At 42.9% G+C, this 20,466-nt stretch overlaps 1 long non-coding RNA gene across 1 annotated transcript in view; it reads right to left on the minus strand.

The window, feature by feature from the left end:
• LOC126500669 (uncharacterized) overlaps positions 1-20,466 on the minus strand; it is a 52,453-nt gene that overhangs the window by 18,334 nt on the left and 13,653 nt on the right. The window lies entirely within an intron of this gene.

Raw genomic sequence — 20,466 nt, forward strand, 5'->3', positions numbered from 1 at the left:
AGCTTCAACGAAATTTCTGGGTTAAAAATGACAGACAACCCAGGAGGTTATCTATATAGCATATCTAAGAAATGCAATATGCTCAAATTTTCCTTTTTTTTTAAAAACAAAACAAAATTTTCTTACTGTTTTATTTCTTCCTGAAACAGGATCTGCTCAAGTAATTCAAACTATTTCCTTAATCGACTATCTGGCTGGCTAAGAGTCCCTGACCACTGAGGTGAAGAAGGAGAGATAGCCTCTGCTCAAAGCCACTGCCACAGTGAGAAGAACACAGAGCTCGTTCTGAGCTCACAGACAGGGCTGCCTCCCAAGGGCTCACACTGTCCTCCCCTGCTTGGAACTGCCTGCTGTGCCGTTACAACAGCACGACTTGACTCTTCCCCGCGTTTGTTCTCACACTGGTTATGATTGTAACTGATTTAGTAATCATATGGCTATCTGCCGTCACTTAGGATAAAGACGATGTCTCACAAGAACTAAGGAATTTGCCAGTAAAATGTTAGCGAGTGTTATGTTACAGGCTGAATTCTGTTACCCAACATTCACATTGGTGTTCTAATCCTGTGCACCTCACAGGCTCTTTATCTTGTTTGTGTTTTGATTTTGAGAAAGGCGGATCTTGAACCCCAGGGGATCCCCTGGTACCCCAACTTTGGCAGCAGACTTTTGAAGGCTGTGGAGATACGTGGGAGGACAGATAGCCTGTAGGATTCCATCCCTAAGAGATGACAGAATCTCAAAACAGATGGATACTGATGAAAGACGTGACGTAAAGCCACAGCTCAGCAAAGAGTGGCTGGGAACACATCCTCCTGACGTTCTCAGGTTAAAGCCCCTGGCCACACCTTCACCCTGGCCTTGCACGTTAGCCTGCAGAACTCTGGGAAACACTGCTGAAGCAGCCGAGTCCCCTGCGCTTTGTGATGGCAACCCAACCCAATGTACACAGAAACCGACCAGGATCTAAGCCCAGGCGTGGCTTATTTACAGGCTTTACACCCTCAACCAAAAGCCCTGGTCCTTAAAACTAATCTACGGCTAGCCGTCACCTCCAGTGAGCATAAACTAAAGCGCTGTGTTTGTTCCCAGCCCTGTGCCCTCGCTTGCTTACTGAGTCTCAACAGCCCAATCCCTCCTTCCCGTGGCCCACTTGCCTATAGAGTACCTCAAAATATCTCTGTAGACTTTAGAGGAGGTTGGATTTTTTGCTTTTGTTTTTTCCCCTTCTCCAGCCTGGCCATAAAAGTTGCCTTTAGTATTTGAACTTCAACATCCCCCTCCCAGGTACAATTCAATCTAAAATTATCCTCATTCCCCAACCCAGGGTCACAAACGTGCCCTCTCTTCCACCAGCTGATCTGGCTCTCCTGAGTGTGCTTTAGTGGTTCTCCAGCATGCACGAGAAATTAGCCCCATATTTTTTACATTAAAAAAAAAAAAAAACAGCCCCGCTTAGCTAAGTTTTTCCAGTAAACAACTAGATAATTCCTATTGGCCCTTTGGCCAAACCCTGTCATTAGCTGATGATCTCACAAGTTCTGAAAAGGATTCATCTGTGATTTTGCTAATTTGGAATCTCGCCTTCTCCTCCATTTAACATAATCTCCCTGTTGGTTTCCAGTGGAAGGGGCGGGCGGGCGGAGGACCTGTCCTCCGTTCCATCCCATTCCCCGTGGCAAATGAAATAACAGCCACATATTTTTGGATCCCACTTCCTCCAGTGCGCTCCTTCTTGGCCCGTTTGTTTTTCAAAACGTTTATGTTAATGCCTCTGTGGCATTTGGAGGCCAGAGAGTCGGATCCGTAGCTCATATTCCTGTTGCGACAGCGGGATGGAAAGACCGCAGAAGTTTCCTGCGCCGGGCGCAGCCCACCTGAGGTTTTCGAGTGACTCAGAAAATTGAGACTGTCTCCGTGAATCATGTAGTCAGGGCAACCGCAGGGCTAATCTCACTCACTCCTTAACTGCTAAGCATAAACATCTGGTTGGAGACCATCCTTTTGCGCAACCAAGCAGGGCGTTCTGGTTAAGTGAGGTTCGGGGTCCCTTGGAGGCTCAGCCTATGTCCCACCTGCATGGGAGACAGACAGACATGTTCCCTGAAGACTCCTCAGTGCGGAACTTAAGCTTCTTGTAAGAAACAGGAGAGAAAAACAACGTGGTGGAAACATGGGTGGGTTTCTTCCAGGATTCCTCTGAAGACCAGGGCAATAGGAATTGAACTCCAAAGACAGAAAGCTAAAGAAGGCAGAAAGTAACTGGGCTTCCCCTCGACACGGGTCCAGTTCAGCGAGGCGGCACTTTAAAACACGCTACAGCCCAGCTCTATGGTGCCTTCCCAAGACTAGACCATGATTGGTTTCACGTGTAGTTGCCACTACCATCAGACACGGATCAAATACAAGCCAGTGTGACGGCCTGAACCTAGACCAGGTGTACCCTTGGCTGCCAATGTGTTAGATAATTGAACATCTAGTCTGTGAAAATGTGAGAATTAGCTTCTGTCCGCTGAGACACAGAACGAGGGACCCCTGTACACAGAAACGGGGTCCTGGAGCCAGAAAGCATAGAGAAAGCACGGTTGTCTTACAGATCCCTTTAACTGTTGAACACCCCGTAAAACACTTCCTGACTCAGGTTGAGAACCCTTAATCTGAAAATAGAAAATGTTCTGAGACCTGAAGCATTTGAAATACTGTCAGGACATAAAAACAGTTTTCAGAATTTAAAATAGTCCATACTTTAGATTTTTGGATTCGGGCATTCATCTAGTAAAGTCTCTGCGAACATTTCAACATCCGGAAAGTGTCTGAAATTTAAAACACAGCTGATCCCAAGCATCTCCGATAAGGGCTACTCAATGTGTATTTCTAAAAATTCAGTCCTGCCGAGGAGAAGAAACGAAAAGTCTATTTGTTTTGGCATCCAGATCGAGGCCAGGATATTGTTTTGACTTTACCGTGTGAAGGGTAGCTATTTTCTCTCTGGACCTAGCTAGACACTTACAATCATTCCTAACTAGTTAACTGTCCCGAAAACATACCCATAACACAGCAGTTCAGAGGAAACCGGAAGATGATCAAAGTTAACGGAAGCAAACCCATACACATCCCTGCAGGAGAGGAAAAGGAACAGAAACTGCAGGACTATGCTCAGTCACATAGCTGGATGTCTGGTCACCGTTTATATTTATGTCTGCTGGTCTCCATTGCAAAGCGTCATAACCTCAGCTGAGCGGAGCGCTTCACATTGTAAAGTAGCCTGTCTTCCATCTCAGGTTCTATGCTCACCCCGCTTGGTTCCTATAGTGTGGCGACACCCCATTAGTCTGTAAGACCCAGTGTCAAAGGCAACTCTGCCTCCCAGAAGCAGCAAGGGTCTCAAATGGCAGGTGGCCATTCCGGGTAACAATCGAAGGTACTGAAGCATTCCATCCAAAGTCTTATGATTCTAACACAGCAACAAGCCCTGCCAGTGGTGGGAAAATAAATCACACGTCCCTGCATCTGAGTCATAAGAAAAATAGCGTGAGAATTTCCTCACAACCTCCTCACTTGGTTCCTGAGCTTGTGTGTACACTAAAAACACCAACTGAGCACAAATAGAACCTGCTGCATGCCACACAGGTCCTCGGCTCTGAGTTAGATGCAGTGCACCAGTCGGTGCCCAACTCTGGTACCCAACTCTCTTGTGGTGCAGCCCTTCTGAGGGTGTTTCCAAAGATTCACTTCACCATTTACGAAGCATATATTTTCTGTACAATACAAAAGCTTATGCTCAGGCCAGTGGCCCACACGACACGTGGTTTCTTCTCTTCCGGGAAGCCAGCCCCTCGTTTGGAGAGATGGGCTACTGCGGAGGGTGCGGGCATTCAGGAAGTCCAGGGATGGTGCTGGAATAAACTTGGCATTATGAAAGATGAAGCTAGACCTACACCAAGAATTGTTTATGCCCATGACAGAAAGGGCCCATTAGCAGTTACCACATCCTGTTATATCTGAGGCTCGAGGGAACTCTTGGACAAGACATTCTTGAATCTTCCGAAGAACCGAAGCAAGACTGAAATAAAATTGTATATTGCAGGCACAATGAATTTAGGTCTTGGAATTTGAGGAATATGGGATACGCTTTAAATAATCTGTGGTTTCCCTCAAGGGAACATTTCAAAAATGTCCAAGTGACTTGTTCATTGGTTCATTCAAAAATGACTTACAGATTACAAAACATGTGGGGTGCATGTGTGTGTGTGTGTGTGTGTGTGTGTGTGTGTGCAGAAGTTCAGAAAATAGTAGAATAGTAGTTTGGACTTGGAACAAAACCTTCGTGGAGAATTTGCATATATCAAATCCCCGAGTGGGGAATGTTAATAGGATTCCTGTTTCCTGTGCCAGCAGCAGTAATGGGCGGGTGAGTGATCTCTGGTGCTGACCTTGAGGAAATCCAATATATACAGAAAGTGACCATGACTGACCTCTGCTATGTTAAATGTAATAAATGGAACCTTTGTTATAGGTGCAGATAACACCCGTGAAAGGACAATAAAAATAGGGCTACATAATAGACAAGGGTGGCCCAGGGGATTAAGATGATATTGGGGGCTCCATCATTATCCAAGGAATATTTGGTTCTTATGATTTATTTAGAGAAAAATTCTTCCTAATATGGAGTTTCTCCAAGTGCAGCAGTTAGCCCAAGTGATTTGAGAGATGCCAAGATTTGGTCCATCTTGTGTGTACAAGAGCGTCTGAAAGGTCCAGAAAGCAGAGGAGGACACAGCACACAGGAGGACAGCTACAGTGGACAGCAAAGGAATAACAAGCAGGCAGCGTGGTGCACAGGCCGCTACTCAAGACGGTCAGGATGAGTTGTGGTTAAATCAAGAAGTTCATAGAAATGAAGGAATACTGTAACTTGAGAAATAAGAGAATTGAAGCAAAAGGCTGACTGAGAACAAATACTGAACATACAAAGGACTCCAAGGTTTCTGTTCTGCTAAATGATCACATGTTAAACAGGATCACTTTATACAAAGTTAAGATAACATGATCTTGCTAACATTAGAGGTTTTTTTAGTACTTCTATCAAAACGATCAGATAGCCAGATTTTAAAAATCTGAGTATTTGGTATCTAGGATACAAAATTACTGTATAACCAATTTACTGCAGAACTGGTCACCTTTGATGCCTCTGAGGATAAGATCGTCTGCTCCCTAGCAGAACCTCTCACTAAGCCAGAGGCTGAAAAATATCTGCAACATAAACCAAGATTGCCACAAACATTTCTCTACTCTTTCTGCCTTCATTTTCCATCCTAGACCATTTTCTCTGAAGGGCTCCCAGCCTCCTGTACAGGGGCCAGTCCTACGCTTCCCAGCCCAAGATCACAGATGAACACCGAGCTCTGAGTGACAGACCGCTCTTGGCTGCAGAAGTAGGGGTGCTGTTTTGTCAGGGAGACCCTAGGCAGGGCTCACAAGGTCAAGAGACCTGCTCCTGCTCAAGCAAGAGCAGATTATTGGTTATTACCACAGGCCAGAAGGGGGCACCTTCCTATTGGCAAGGAAAGTTAGAACAAAATAAAGCAAGCAAGCTGGGCTCTCTTGGGTCTTCTTGCTGCCTCCAAAGGAGATCCAAGGTAAGAGACTTCCACATGATGTATGAATTCTACGGATAGATAAACCAAATACCTCATTTCGTTTCTGCACTTCCCGTCTCTCCTAAGCAACAGAATCTTTCTCCTACGCCCTTGACTGCTGTTTTGGGATGCCATGCCCTGTATAACCTGTTTCCAAAAAGATATTGCTAGTGACCAAAGACAAGAATGTTTTCAGTGTGCCTGTACTGGCTGGTTCGGCAAAATACACATCGGACAAAGAACTCATTGACAAACCCATTTTCTAAGTGATTCAAGGGCTATTTTGAGAATGTTATAAAAGTTCCATTTTCCAGATATGCGTTTCCCCCAAGGAGCTCTAGAAGCAATTATCAAAGTGTGTCGGTACACTATGTTTCTTGCACACTTTTCCGGCCAGTTTTTTCCATCACTGGAACCAGCCAGAACAGCCAAGGAAATATTTCAGAGGGACAGCAGAATTTTAATATCAGCTAATGAGACTAATTTCTTGATGCATCTGTTGGCTTTTTCCAAAGTCATCCAACCAACAACACTTTCAGAAACAAAAAAATGACATGCCTTCCTTTTAGAAAACAAATCCTAAGACATCAGCTGAAAACACAGCAGAAGAGATGTCCAGGTACACCGTTTTAATCCTTCTCCTCCACTGGGGCTCATAAAAAAAGATCAGCAGCACACACCTTTAACCTCAGCACTCTGGAGGCAGAGGCAGGAGGATTTCTATGAGTTATAGGCCAGCTTTGTCTACATAGAGAATTCCAGTCCAGCCAAAGGCTAGTGAGTCAAAAATTCATTCATTCATTCACTCATTCACTCATTCATTCATTCACTCATTCATTCATTCATTCATCCAAAACAGATAGCTCAGTTCTTTGCTGTGCAAAGGGTGCTTTTCACATTTATCTCCTCAACTCTACCCTAGTTTGGATGGAGTCTTTGAATCAGAAAGGTTTCCATTGGTTTGTCCATCACTTCAAAGGCTGGGTTGTTTTCACAATGTTGCTGTAAATTCTGCACAAGTTTTATAAAGTAGACTTAGAGACACCCCTCTTCTTAGATATTATTCTTAATGATTTAAGCTTATGTCATTAAATATTTATTATGCTGTTGAATCTTATCGTAAAACTTCCTGTCTGTCTACCTCTCTGGACGGAGGGACAACGTTGGTTCTCTGCTGGGCTTTCTTATGTCCTCTAATGCTCTCTCTCAGCATCTCTGGGACTTACTTCCTCTGACCTGCTCAGGAGCTACCCTCAGAGAACTTTCCTTAGCCAATTGGGACAGCTTCACCACCCATAAGCAGCGCTGGATGCATGTGGAAGTTCACATTTCCAAAGGGAGAGTTCCTGAGCCATAGCCACCTAAACAGGAGCACCTAGTGCCTTCTGGGTAGCCAGCCACATTCAACTCGCAAGGTCTCCTATTTGAGCCAGGCTGAGCTGGGACATGGTGGCAGCCTAGACCCTTGTTTGTCTTTTTCCCACTTCCGGGCATGTCTCCCGAGAAGTGCTTCCATATGGATCATCACGTGGTGAATCTCACATCACAGCCGACTTTTATAGTGTCCTCAGAGAGCTGAACTTCAGCACTCTGTAAACAGGACTTTTCCAGAGTCCTCTTCTGTTTGCAAGGCTGTCAGGATCCAGGGCTTCTTGGGAGGTGCTCTCACTCCCAGGCCCATCCTGACACCTCACTACGGCGTCTATGCTTCTCTGTGGCCTTGTCATGTGCAAGCCCAAGTTCCCCATCTTCTCATCCTGTCGTCCCATTGTTTTTGGGTTCTCTGATCTCTCTTTATCGCTCATGTACATTTTAAGATAAGATTGTCTGAGGCCATCTTATCCTCCACAGCCTTGATTTTCTGTCAACTACTCACCAGTAAGATTCACAAGCTTGTTCCTCTTCCTGCTCTGCTCACTAGTGTGTGAGCGCTTCACAGTGATAGGGCCTGGCCTCCTTTCCTGGTACAGCACATGACACAGGATGGTGCCTTTGTCGGAGTTAGCTGATTGAGCTACCAGACTGAGGGTTAAAGAGCAGGGCAGCCTCACAGGCCCACGAAAAGTCATTCTACACAAAATATCCCTGAAGCCTCAGACTGGAGAGTTCCCCTACAGAGCCTTCATGAAGGCCATCTGTGTGGTCCTGTGTGTAGAAAACACAAGTAAAATCCACTGCCTTTTCTACTGAAGAGTTAAGTAAACAAGACTGCATTGAAAAAATAATTATGAAGAAGCCACTGGCAGAAATTCAAATTCCTTTGAGGTCAAATCGAAATATATGCTCAAGTTTCATGTCTTCCTGTGAACTGTGTTACCCAGTGGCCTAAGAATGTAAGGTCAATGCCCGCTGGCAGAACTGCGCCCCTCCCTGGATTCTGCCCCCACTGTGACCTTTCCCCAAGCCCACAGTCCCAGCTAGTCCCCAGCTCTGCTGCTGGACCTTACTCCAGCCCCAAAAGACTTCTGCCAATCAGGCCCCGGCCACAAAAGCCAAAACAGTGAGTGATCCACCTGCCAGTACCTTGTACTGGATTTTGTTCCCCGTGACTCTGCCCCGGGCCCATGCCATCCCAGGTTTCCCCTGGCCCTTCTGATTCTGGGTCCTGCCCTTAACCCAGCAGACTTCTGACACTAAGATACAGACTACAAGTGTCAGCCACAAGTGTCCTCACTAATCAATGAGTGGACCTTTTCCAGAACTTCAGGAGACTCCATAGACCCAGACACAGCCCACACCAGTTGAGAAAATAGCCCCTAGAAGCTCTACCAGAGGCCAGGCTGGTCCTAAGTACCCCAGAAGAAAACTCGGGCTTTACCGGAGGCCAGGCCAGATCTAGAGACCTAAGAAGACTTCAGCTTGACCATAGGCCAGACCCAATCAAGAGACCTAAGGTCCCACAAAGCCCAGCAGAGACATCTTCTTGGACCTGAAGAGTCACTAGTTACCAGAACCCTTGGCCTTTTAGAGCAAAAGATCAGAAAGGAAATAGAAACCAAGGAATAAAATCCTCATCCAACAGATACAAACATAGGAATAAGCGCCAAGACCTATACTCATCCCAAATCCGGATGTTTAAATGCTAATATAAGAACACAATCAATAACAAAAAGGGCAACATGTCACCACCAGAACCCAGCTATCCTATGACAGAAAAATCTGAACATTCTAACACATAACAAAGCCAAATGTAATCAACATCTATCCATCTATTCATCTCTACAGAAGGTACAAAAAGGAATTAGCTACACCCACAAAAACACAGGCAATAGATAATCCCACACCAGCAGCACCTAAAGAAGGGAAATACACACACCACCACCACCAACAGCAACAACAAAAATAATAGGAATTAGCAATCACTGGTCATTAATATCTCTCAATATCACTGAACTCAATTCACCAATAAAAAAACACTGGATAATACAATGGTTACAAAAACAGAATTTATCCTTCTGCTACATGCAAGAAACATACCTCAACATCAAAGACAAACATTACCTCAGAGTAAAAGCCTGGAAAATTTTTCCAATCAAAGGGACCTAAAAAGCAAGCTGGTATAGCTACCCCAATATCTAACAAAATAGAGTTTAAACCAAAATTAATCAAAAGAGATAACGAATGACATTTAATTTTCATCAAAGGACATATCTACCAAGATGATGTCTCAATTCTGAACACCTGTCTCCCAAATGCAAACACCCACATTTGTAAAAAGAAGCATTACTAAAGTTTAAATCACATATCAAACCTCACACATAAATAGTAGGAGACTTCAACATCCTGCTCTCACCAGTGGACAGGTCTGCCAGACAGAAAATTAACAGAGAAATAATGGAACTAACAGATGTTATGACTCAAATGGACCTAACAGATATTTACAGAATGCTTCATCCAATCACAAAAGAATAGACCTTCTTCTCAGCTCCTCGTGGAACGTTCTCCAAAATTGACCACATACTCAGTCACAAAGCCAATCTCAACAGATACAAAACATTTGAACAACCCCCTGTATCTTATTAGCTCTCATGGATTAAAGTTTGAGTTTAACCATAACACAAACTACCAAAAGCCTATACAAACTCACGGAAACCAAACAACTCTCAACCAAATTACCACTGGATCAAAGGAGAAATAAAGAAATTAAAGCCTTCCTAGAATTCTGTGAAAATGAAGGCACCACATACCCAAACTTGGGGAACTCTATGAAAGCAGTGCAAAGAGGAAAGTTCATAGCAATAAGTGCCTGCAAAAGGAATTTGGAGAAATTTCACACTAGCGACTTGACAGGACATCTAAAAGATCTAGCAGAAAAGACGTAAAATAACCCAAATGGAGTAGACGACAGGAAATAAACTCAGGGCTGAAATCAATAAAAATAGAAACAAAAACAACAATACAAAGAATCAGTGAAACAAAGAGTTGGTTCTTTGGGTAGATTAACAAGGCAGGCAAACACTTATCCAAACTAAAATCAGTGTCTGAACCGAAAACCTAGGCCCTCTACATGTATGTGACAGTTGGGTAGCTTGGTCTACTCATGGAACTCCTAACAATGGGAGCAAGGGCTGTCTCTAACGCTTTGCCTGGCTCTTGGGAACCTGTTCCTCACACCGGATTGCCTTGCCCAACCTTACTTAATTCAAGGAAGGTGTTTAGTCTTACTGCAACTTGATATGCCACGCTCTCTTGATACCCAGGGGAGGCCTGTCCTTTCTCAACAGAAACAGAAGAGGAATTTAAGAGGGTGGGCCAGAGGGGAGGGGAAAGGAGAGAAGGTAAGGGGATGGTAGGAAGATGGAGGAAAGGAGGGAAGGAAAACTGAGGTCAGGATGTAAAATAAATAAATTTAATTAAAAAAAGAAACTGTCAGAGAAAGAAGGAAAGGAAAGAAGAGAGGGAGGTGTGTGTGTGTGTGTGTGTGTGTGTGTGTGTGTGTGTGTGAGAGAGAGAGAGAGAGAGAGAGAGAGAGAGAGAGAGAGAGAGAAGAATAAGAGAAGAATGTGAGGTCAAATTCTCCTGCTCAGTACTCCTGAGCTTTAGGATTAAAAACCCATAGTGAGCCCTCTAGGTGTGCTCACTCGCTCGCTCCATCACACCCTCTGCAGAAGGAAAATGATTTGTTTTGCCGGAATACTTCGGATTGCATGGTCATTTTCTTGAGACCTCAGGTTCCTTTCTTACAGCAAATTTTGTGAAGTTTCACCCAACTCCTGCTACCATCCTCTTCCTTTTCTCATAATAAAGTAGAACAAATAGAAAAGTATTGCATATTAGGTATCAAAACCACCCACTTATCCAAGCAAGTATCCCTAGGTCGATGGTGACAGGCTCTCCCTGTGACCAGTCCTCCTAACTGAGGTTCAGTGATGACAGGCTCTCCTGGTGACCAGTCCTGCTAGCTGAGGCCCAGTGGTGGCAGGCTCTCCTGTGACTCAGTCCTGCTTTCTGAGGCCAGTGCTGACAAGACAATGGAAAGATCTCCAAATAAGTGTCAACAGGAAGAGGAGCTAAAGGACAACCTAACGTCAGTTCTAAAGGTGAGAGCTATGTCTTGCTCACTCAGAAATGGCTTAACTAATCCATCCTAACCATTTATGAAAAGAAACTTTTACAGACAGCGAAAAAGGAGCAAGTCTATGTAAAAGATATTCAAGCAAATTTGTATACAATGTATAGCTTGCTGTATTTTTTCTTTCTTTGAAACACTACATTCAGAATTCTTTTGGTTTTCTGATGGCTCATAAAGCACTAAGCCCAAATTCACTTAATAAAGTGTTCTGCAATAGTAATGCCAAGTCAGCCAGCCCTGTAGACAAGTGTGGGCAAAGCTGAGATCTGGGAAAGATGAAGAAATGACAGTCATGGGCAGCCTGGGCACCTGGAGATGCTGCTGCCTTCTTGCTTGCCCCTGACACATATATACAAACCAAACATTTTGGCAACATCCAAAAACAGTACATAACTCAAATGGCTTCATTCTGACTTGGAATTATTAAGTCAGGATATTCGATGATAATTTCTTTGCCAGAAACCCCAAGGCTAAAATATGATTTCTTGTGTCCTTTTTATTTATTGTTTCCAGTAAAAATGATTTATCAAAACATGCAGCCATCATCCACAGAGGAGTGCTGTGGGCCTATTATGTTTGTTCCCAAAGATCATATGTTAAAGCTTTACTTTCTGGGAGTAACTAGATTTGGGGATGGTCATTAGGATGCAGGCACCATGAAGAGAAGTGCCTTCCTTCGAAAAGGCAAAGACCAGGAAATCAAGCATCTGAATCTTGAACATGTCTGATTCCATCACTGAGACAAACAGTCCAGTATTTGAGCCGCCAACAGCTTATTACAGCAGCCTGCACCACAGAGGAAAATTAGCATGAATTCAAAATGTCCATTCTCTCCTTCCTCCCTTCAAACTGAGCCTTTAATGTCGACTGTAAAACAGGCTAATGGAGAAACGGAGTGGAGTTTCTCACTGATTGAAGCTACTCCTGTGTTGTAGAAGTTGGTGTCCCCTATTCTAGAATGTTTTAGTTTAATGATTTGAATTTAATAGAAGCCCTGTCTTTCTGTAAATGATAGCAAATGTTGAGTCTAAGACTCTGAACTGTGAGGCCAGTGTTGCCAAACAATTCTCCAGCTATTTCTCACTGTGCCCAGGGGCCCAGACCTATAAACAAATGACAGGGTTGTTCCACACACAGCCCTGGAAGCTAGAGAGAGATTTGGAGATGCCCTAGCAGAGACATAGGGATCTTCTCCTATGCTCCTGGTTTTCCCTCCTTCTTTGTCTCTTCTTTCCTCTTCACCCTCCATCTACCCACCCCGACCCCAGAGGAAACAGGGAAGCTCCTATGGCAATCTCACAAAGCCCTGGGGTCCCTGATTTTGGGGTTCTCCTATGATACACTACATGCAAACAGAAACTGCTAGCATCTTACCCATTCTCTGGAGGAGGCAGGACATGGGGAGGTGACAAGAAGCTTGTCTGAGCATCTGACTGATGGCCCCTGACTCTTGCAGGCTTCTGTCAGGATATGTATAGGACACAGTGACAGACACTCTCTTTGGTGATTAGAGTAAAATCTCAGATTCTTCTCAGCTTCATACGGAACCACTAGTTCTCCAGACTCGAAAAGCAGGACTAGAGAAGCCTGGCACTTTCTCCCCTAAACACAACTCTGACAAACACCCCTTTGTATCAATACCACAATATGATATGGTCTCAATTTTAAGACCAGGTCTTAGACTATGAAAAATTATAAAGTATAATGTAATTGCTAGGAATTTCTTCAAGGCTTTTTTGTTTGTTTGTTTGTTTGTTTTATGGAAACTTTGAGATCTTCTTTGAAGACCAAGGTTAATGACTGGACAATGTCTCTTTGAATTTATCTTCCTATAAGCTTGATAAAATGTACTCTCATCTTGCTCTTGTTTTCAAGAAAAGTGTATACTTTACATTCAAAATCAGCAAGTATGTATCTCAATCCATTCTGAGGGGGGGAAATATTTTACTCCAGACAATACGTTTTCTGTCACCCCTAAAATATTTATGCATTTCATACATATCTGCTGTTCACAGTGTCCTAACCGTCGAGTGGGCAGAGCTGTCTGACCACTGTGAAGGGGTGCGACTCAGAGCTTTGGGGACTAAATTAGTATAACAGTCCCTACTAGAGAGTGTGAGCCCTGGAGTGAACACCTGTCCCATTTATGGTAAAGGAATACAAGAGTTTTGCTGGGATGAAACCTCCCTCCTATTAAAAAGTGAAATTCCGTCTGAAGAGAAGGCTTTTTTTCTTCTTATTTTTTTTTTCTGGAAGGGGGCTTGAGCTTTGCCTTATTGAGACCAAGGAGACAAGAATTAGGGTGCACAAGAAGAGCGACAGAAGTTGCCTGTCTCCAGAGAGCACAGGCAGGGGCTGAACCCTGGCTGCACTTAGCTGCCTGCATAGTCTGAACAAATTTGTTCAGCCGCTGTGACTGTCCATTTTCATTGTCCGCCTTTGGAATCACATAAGAGACAAAATGTTGAGCGTGTCTTTGGGAATCCCAGAGATGTTTCACTAAGGAGAGAGCACAATGAACGTGGGCTGGGTACCAGACTGAAGAAATAGGGCAGAAAAGTGAAAACGAGGTAAAAAGGAAGGAAGTTAGAGGAGAGGAATTTGGGGGATTACTACCCCAAGCTCCACTTGTGAATTTAGCAAGATCATTATGACCAAAGGCTTGGGATCTGATGATTATAGAGATGTCAGGGGCCCAAACCATGACCTTAAGGGCTCAATCTCAGTAAGAAAGAACTATAGCACGGAAGAGAGGATGAGAGAATGAAGCTGCCAGCCCGTGATCCTGCCCTCTGAGTTTTTAACAAGCTAGTCAAGTGTGACCTGGAATGTGTGGGCTTCAAAGCCAGAATGGATGTGGTTCCTGAAAACAATACAAGACTGCTTTAAGGTTGACAGTGGTCCCAATAGTTCGCATCTGGAAAACAAAATATCCAGGTTCCTATATTGCATCTGTTTAAAGGTGAAGCTTCTAGGAAAGGACATGATAAGGACTAGACAGAGCCATGAGCATGGTCCTCTCAAGATGGATACACAGATGGTAAGAGAGAGATCCTCACTGTCCCCTGCTCTCCTGTGTGAGATCCTGGCAGTGTGCAGTGATGGGGAGAAGTTCTCCTTAGGCACTGGCACATTGATAGTGGATTTCTCAACATCCAGACTCAGTATAAGACTGCTTTTCTCTAAGCTGCTCCACTTTTGGCATTCTTTCACCGTAGTTAAAAAAACTTGTAGGAATTTCCAATGTTAAACACCAAAATCCTGTCTTCAATTAAGGAAGCCACAACAAAGCACCACAAACATCAAAATCCACACGAAAGTGGCAAGCTTTGTACATAACTGCCTAACACATGCTTTGGGAGTGTCTTCTACACTTCCCGTCAGAAACACCTCCGCCTATCATTTACACACGAGGTTGTTATTAACTGGAGCTGCAGCTAGGTGGTAGAGTACTCACCCAGTGTGTGCACAGCGCTGGGTTCAATTCCCAGCACTGGCAAACAAAGTGGCAGTCTCCCCCATTTCATAGCACGCCACTGAAAACCCTAGAACTTTAAAATGGGGGCCCAGCACGGTGACAGCTTAATTGTGTCTTCTCTCTCACCTGAGTAGCTGTGGGCATTGATGCATCTTCCGTCACAGTGACCCATCTTACACACCGAGAGAGCTGACGGCCTTTGCTAAGTGGCTTGTCATCTCAGGCCTCATTAAAGTAATGTATATGAGCTTAACATCTCATCCTCGGTGTTAATGTCTCCCATTCACATGTCTCAGAGTATAAATCTCTTCCCAGTGCTTCAGGGTGTCGCTCCTGTTGATCAGTTGGGTTATAAAACAATCCAGGGTTCTAGTCACACTTTTATTTGAAATTTATCTCATTCTCTTCATGAAAGATTATCTTTGGTACGACATATTCCAAAAAAATATTTTCATAAAACTTACCCTGTGAGGTCAGAATAACTTATTTGATTCAATTAAATCATCTTTTTAAACCTCATTTAAAATTCTAGCTTCTCAATCTGGATTTTCTGTAAGATTTTTGGAAAATAAGAAAATAGATTGAATGTGACAGTCACATCTGTTTTGGGGTGATTTGCTACTGTAATAGAATACTACACTGTGTGATTCATACACGAGGAATGTATTGATTTCCTACCATTTCAAAGACAGGGCTATTCAAATCAGTGTCAGGCAGTCCAATGTCTGACAAAGACCCTTTCTCTGCTCAAGAGGAACCATGAGGGCATATGTTATGTGGGACAGTGCTGTGTCCATGGGGACATCTGCAGTGTGAACACAGTGCTGTGTGCATGTGGACAGATGCAGTGTGAACACAGTGCTGTGTACATGTGGACATATGCAGTGTGAACACAGTGCTGTGTGCATGTGGACATCTGCAGTGTGAACACAGTGCTGTGTGCATGGGGACATATGCAGTGTGAACACAATGCTGTGTGCATGGGGACATATGCAGTGTGAACACAGTGCTGTGTGCATGGGGACATATGCAGTGTGAGGGCAATCCTGTGTACATGTGGACATCTGCAGTGTGAACACAGTGCTGTGCCCATGTGGAGGAGGAGAGGAAGAATCCTCTTGCTCCCCCAGTTTACAAAGACAATCCATTGCAGCATGAATTCTAACTGGTATTAATAATAAAAACCCAGAGTTAGGCATAGGGTTTAATGCTGAAGAACAGAGAAGCAAAGTGGCCAGCCACTAAAGAGCTTTCACCTCTACCAATGTTCTGATTGAAAAAGTATCCTGTCCTCAGACTGCGGCCTCTGACTGCCTTAGACTGCACTGCTCCTCAGACTGCATTGTGCTCCCGTCTCCTCCCACCTTATATTCTTCCTGTCTCTACCTCCCTAGTGCTGGGATTAACGGCATGGGATCCCAAGTGTTGTGATCACCTTTGCATGAGCTCTGTTTCTCTTTTATACTGAATCAATTTTGTGTAGCCCAGGGTGGCTTTGAACTAACAGAAATCCATAAGACTCCCTAGTCCTGGGATTAAAGGTGTGTGCCACCACTGCCTGGATCCGAGTGTTTAGTTCTGCACTCTGATCTTCAGGCAAGCTTTATTTGTTAAAACACAAACAATCACTCCAATCCATGACTCCTTCTCTGACGGTATGATCACTTACTGGAGGCTGTGCCTCTGAGCATGTTCACATTAGATTCAATGTAAAAATAAGAAGACACATACATGCCGTGGTAACATGAACCTGGACTTCTCACCAGCTACATTAAGCATAGACGAAATAAGGTCTAGACCTGATTTATGTACATTAATGCATGACAGTTCATATGAAACACATTCCCACAGCACAGGGATTCATCACAGCTGAAAGCAAACAACAGCAAAGACAGGACCTGATACACTAACCAAAAGAAACATTAATAAGTTTTATAAAATCAAAGTAGAGCTTAAGTCAAAAGAAAGTAATGGTCAACAGGATCTATTTATAATGACTCACCAAGAAGGAACAAGTGTTTTTGTTTTATGGCTAGAAATTCCATAGTTCCATGTACATAAATTCAGCTTTAAAATATATGAAACAAAATCTAAGAGAAATGTAGTAAGATATAGCTCTTTCCAATGAAATATTTGCCAAGGAATTGTGATAATTTTTCAAAATAAACTAAAGTACCGCCAGCATAATTATAATAAATGAATTAATCTAATAAATATCACGCTGTTCACCCAACAGGCAGTGAAATACTTTCTTACCCAGTGGGAACTAGGTGCTAACAAAGCTAATTCTTCATTGGGCGACACAGCACGGCTCAAGGAATGTCAAGGGGCCGATAAAATACAAAAGTTTTCTGATCGCAACTCATCTGAGCAGGAAATTAAAATGTTCTTTAAGAAAGAAGGAAGGAAATAAGGCTAGGAGGTAAAACTTGAAATGTACAGAATCTACATGGTTAAGGGAGGGATCAAAGTGACAATGAGAAAGCAACTGACTGAGTCATAACAAAAGACTATGTTTCCAAAGACACAGAGAGCCTTTAATGAGCTCCCCTTAGCCTTTCCAAGTGTCTCTTCAGGCTGAAGGAGTCTTTGTTGTGGCAGGTCATCCTGAGTATTATGGGATGTTTCTCATTTCTAACTTTTACCTATGAAGGCCAAGTAACATCTTCGCCTATTTGTGTCACTTAAAAGGTCTATGCATATTTCCAAAACTTCCCCCCACAAGGTTAAGCATGCCCCTGTCTAAGGAAGTATAGTATGTCAAGACTTAAGAATGAAAAGTAGCAAGAATAGTAAATGTCAGTACAGAAAGTAACACTACCGAAAAACAAATAATTAAAGGAATTTTTAAAACTAAAAAAAAACTCTCTGAAAAGATGAATAAAATGAATATAACTTGAGAAGAAAGAGAAATGGAAACAAATAAACACGACTTAAAATATTATAAATTAGCTGCATCCTAGATGTTTATCAACAGATAAATGGATGGTAAGCATGTGGGGCATATTACAATGGAATAACACCTAGCTTTTAAGAAAAATGAAATTTATAAGAAAACGGATTGATGGGAAAAAATCATATTAAGCTAGATGGTCCAAATTCAAAAAGACAAAACCGCAAGTTTCTTTCCATATGTGTACCTTAGCCTATAGTGTGTGTGTGTGTGAGAGAGAGAGAGACAGAGACAGAGACAGAGAGAGACAGAGAGAGACAGAGATTGAGAGATTGTATGGTGTGTACATGCACACACACAGTTGTAAGTGTATATGTAAAAGATCAAAAATGTTTTATTTTTTAAATCAGCATATAGCATGTTATACACCATTATGAAGTGTTCCAACAAAGTACATTTTTGTGGCATTCTTTCCTCACCTCCACTTCCTCTGCTACCCAAGTCCTGCCTTTTCAGACCCCTTGACTCTCCTCTTCTTTCATGACCTTTGTATCATTGTGCCTAGTTTATGTCCTCATCATCGATTGTGGACTCCTTCACACCGTAAAGAGACCATACAAATAACACTGAAGTTAATGACAAGGTAGACAAAGTAGAAATGCTTTTGAAAAACACACCTTAGCAGAATTTAGAAGATGAATAGAAGAGTCACCCTGCAGACATTAAGTTATTCTATAACCAATATTCATGGGCATATTCACACAAGTTCAACAGACAAAGCATCACTTCAAGGCCTTGGTGACTAAAGCATCCACCGAGAGAACAGAACAAGGGAACAGTCTTTAGCAATTCATTCTCTTAAGCAACAAATACTGAAAGCATCTCTCAAGCACTGCCACTGAAAGTAAGGGGGGACAGATGAAACTACACTCACCTGTGCTCATAGCCACAAAATCTGTCTCTCTGTGCTATCAAGTTCTCTTAGAGAGATAGAACACCAGGACTAAGCTGAGTTCATTCTGATAATACAAGATTAACTTGAGAAAACCAATCATGGAATTAATGAATGGAGAGAGAGGTGCATGATTACTTCAGTGGACACAGAAAGGTTTGGAGAACTTAACTAACAAATGTGTCTTTGGGTTTATTTTGATTTTTTTTTATGGTTCTGGAAAATGAATCCAGGCCATCATACATGCTAAACTTAAACCTCTGAGTGCAAGCCGCTCAGATGCGTTATTTAGTAGAATTTTATTCAGATAGCTAAGAGTAGTACTCTTCTTCCCACTGAGATACTACAGTGAATATCATACTCAAAATTAAAGCGGAAATTTTCTTTGTGAAATACAAAATGTGGCTACACGAAGCCCAGGAGGGGCTTGACCACTAAGAAGTGATAAGAGCAAAGGAAAGGCTGACCCCTGTTGACAACTGTGTGTCTGTAGAACAGCCAAGAGTCTACAGCCAGGTATCAAAGATTAAAGAGCTTAGGAAGATTGATGAACACCATGTTAGTTATATCATCGTCAGCTATATTACTCTGTCATCAGCAATCTGAAAAAGATCAGCTTCCTTTTGCTTTCCTCCTTCCATGGGGATCCTGGGGATTGGCTCCGGTCACCCTTGGTAGCCTGTGCCTTTACCCACGGAACCGGCCTGCCTGAAACGAACACTTTCCAGAAGGATACTTTTAGCAGCATCAAGCTCTGTCGTAATTTTTAAGTGATTTATGTGTATAACTTTTATAAAAATTAAAGCAAATAAACCAGTGAAAGTCATGCTCTAAGAAGACAACACACCCTGCTCCTTGTGGTTATGGTTGTAACAGAAAAATCCTCCCCAGCATGGCTTCCCTTCCTCAGGACCTCACAGAGCTCTCAAGGATGAATTGGCAGCTACATTATCTTCATCCCTAGATTAAAATATGAGAGAGTAGGAGGCCCACCTTGAGCCTAAGTCCTTCTGACTTCTAACCACAGACTCTTTGTGGGCTGTTGACTTCTTTTCTCTATTCTACTTTATAATGGAAGGCGGTCATTTATGTACACTATCGTGTTTGTCCCAAATTTCCTTCAGATGTCATGATTTTTGCAAAATATTGACCTCATTCCACGACAATCATTTTGATCCTAATTAGTATCACACTTGTTAAAGAACTTGACAAACAACATGCCATCCCCAGTATCATAACCAGAAAGTAAAATTAATTTTGCTATTTATGAAATCTAGCTGACATTTTGCAACGTAATTAATGTTAGGCTGTGATCAAAAGTTTGGCTGTTTTTCATCTACTCTGAAGCTATTGAGCTCTGATCCAAAGTTCCTAGCCTTCTGGACATTGATGTCTTAGAGATGAAGATAGTTAAAATGCTCTCCAATTATAAGTATCAGCAGGCCATCATCCAGACTTTCCTATGGCCCTTCAGGGACCTTAATTTCGGAAATACATTAACACCTATCTGAGGGCTTTGCTCACGGATCCATTGAACAAATACTTACTAGTCAAACTTACTTGAAATCAAGTTGAACAAGAACCAAGATTCCTGCCTGTATCCTAGCAGAATCTTGGGTCCACATTGGAAAATCTGGCACCTTTAACTCTAGCAGGATTGCAAAAGTCATGGAGAAATCCCTGCAGTGTTGTTCTAGAAGTGTTAGCCTTCTCTTTTAATAACTGGACACATGGTGACACTTGCGACAGAAATCTGCTGTGCTTTTCAGCTTACATATATGGGTAGAGGGAGTGAATACTGGCTTACCATTGGGTTCCTTGATTCGTGAGTTCAATGGAAGATGGCGAATTGGTGCAGGCCTCCAACCATGCACCTATTTGAGAGTGCTGCATAAGGGAACTGGTGATGCATCTGTACCAGGGACACATAGC

Source organism: Alexandromys fortis, unplaced genomic scaffold, assembly GCF_014885135.2.
Source record: "Alexandromys fortis isolate MF-2015 unplaced genomic scaffold, M_Fortis_MF-2015_v1.1 scaffold_46, whole genome shotgun sequence".
Taxonomy (NCBI): Eukaryota; Metazoa; Chordata; class Mammalia; order Rodentia; family Cricetidae; genus Alexandromys; species Alexandromys fortis.